Source organism: Selaginella moellendorffii, unplaced genomic scaffold, assembly GCF_000143415.4.
Source record: "Selaginella moellendorffii unplaced genomic scaffold, v1.0 SELMOscaffold_252, whole genome shotgun sequence".
Taxonomy (NCBI): Eukaryota; Viridiplantae; Streptophyta; class Lycopodiopsida; order Selaginellales; family Selaginellaceae; genus Selaginella; species Selaginella moellendorffii.
The window spans coordinates 12,950-15,119 of record NW_003314510.1 but is presented as its reverse complement, the minus strand read 5'-3'; the positions used below and the strand labels follow the sequence as shown (position 1 = coordinate 15,119).

General features: G+C 40.5%; 1 pseudogene; it reads right to left on the bottom strand.

Moving 5' to 3' along the window:
* Positions 1-78: 78 nt before the first annotated feature.
* LOC9648511 lies at positions 79-833 on the bottom strand (annotated as a pseudogene).
* Positions 834-2,170: the final 1,337 nt, after the last annotated feature.

Sequence of the window (2,170 nt, the reverse complement as noted above, 5' to 3'; positions counted from 1 at the left end):
TATTATAACACAAAATCATATGAAAAGTTTTTAATTTATAAATTATAAAGTTAAAACTTCAATTTTTTATTGTTGTTATAAAAATGGCATGTGGCCACACACCATAAGTGGGATAATGAAAAGTCCCACTTTAACGAAATAAAGCATGTAACGCCGGCGCAGGAATGATGCCCCACTTGCGGCGAACATCTTCCAGATCTTCATCCAGGTGCTGCTCGTAGTAAACGCACATCAGGTCCGTGGCGGAGTTCCCAGCCCTGAAAGCCCAGGGATGAACTCCCGGAAGAGCGCCTCCCTCTGGTGTGGCTTGAGCCGCCACGAAGCTCCGGCAACCGAGAGGAAGCACATCGGCATGGTGGTCTGCTGGAGCTCGAGCGCTTTCAAGGTGAGCTCTCCCATGACGCTGGTGGGCAGGCCAAAGAGGACGTGCCAAAAGTCGTGAACTTCCCGGTCTCGTGTCGCAACGTAGGCGAGCTGCTCGGACTCTAGAAATCGAACTGGAGGGCGATCGTTGGGGCTAAAGTTCCTGGATCCCATGAACTGGGCGTAGGCGGCGCCAAAGGTATTGGGTGGGAGATCCCAGGCGCGAGACATTGGCGACGATGTCACTCTGGGACGCTCCGCGACAATTCTCTGCTTGGAGCAAAGGAATTGCTTGGAGATGGATAGAAAGAACAAGATTTGCTTGCTACCTGGCCCTCGGGGCTTCGCTCCATACGCTCCAGCATTCGCTGGAACGCAAATCCTCCCGTGGTCTCGCCCACTGCCGATCCCGCCACGACGGCCGCGCGCTGCCACCAATTGAGAGGAATCCTGGCGCTGTCAAGCCCTAGATACCTGACCAGATTCTTTAGATGTAAAGAATATTTCACATTATTTTATTAACCAAATAGCGAGCTAGCTGAGAAGACGAGGGCAATGGATTGGCGCAGTGGCCTATGCTCCGATGCGCGGAATAAGATCGTCAAGAGAATGTGAGCGCTCCCCTCTATCTCTCTCGATTGATCCTCATGGCCTTGTCTCCGGTAATGGGCAGAATGGACACGCTCCAGAAGCATATGCCACACAATCCGCCCAACGAGCTGCTCAAGATCGCATGCCGCTTCGAGGAGAAGATTTACATGAGGGCAACGGATCAGGCAAGTTTCTCCTCGCTCCTCTGATCGGATCGATGATAGAAAAGTTTCTTTTTTCCTTGTTCAGCAGGACTATCTCCAGAGGATATCCATGAAGATGCTCTCGCTAGAGAATAAGTCGTCCCAGAACAACAGCAACCCTCCCATGCCAAATCGCTCAGATGCTTCTCAGATGGTTTTTGGGACTTTGTCTCTCATGGGTGCTCAACAGCCAGGGCTCCAGCAGCAGCAGCTGCCATTCAGGAGTAAACTCTAACTCTCCCTAGGAGATCAAATGAACAGTACTCTCAATCCAACTGTGGGTGGCATTACTTAGTTAAATATTTTGTATAGTTCATCAAAATTTCATTTTAGCCACATAATTAGAGCACTTTAGTAGTCACATTGAGCTATAGTGTTTTAAAATATTATCCCAAATTCTGAAAAGACTTTCAATATTATTCAAATTAACATCTTTATAAAAACGTTTGATTGTAATATATTTAATATATACTGCTTAGATATACTACTAACCATGTAAGTTTTTACTTTTAATTTTAAAGGATTTTCTAATATTTTATATAGTTTTAAAAACTAGTATTTACAAAAAAAAAAGAAACAAATTTTATATATAGCAAATAATTTATGATAGCAATTTTTAGGGGAAGTATGAAGGCAAGTGTACCTAAGGTGGATGCCTTAGCAAAAGATTGTACAAATGTAAAATATATAAAATAAAAATATGTGTGTTTGAATTTTGTAATATATATATATATATATATATATATATATATATATATATATATATATATATATATATATATATATATATACTGTGCAGTTAATAAAATATTGTTTTGATTTTTTAATATATTAAAACTAAATGGAATAGTTCAAAATAACAAATATTGTATTCCACTTTGATTGAGGGAATTATGCCTAGAAAATGCTAGATGAATACCAAAATCAATTCTTATAAACTTGATAATATAACCATTTAAAACAAAATATAAGTAATAATAAATTTTTATTAACAAAAATATAATATACAAATT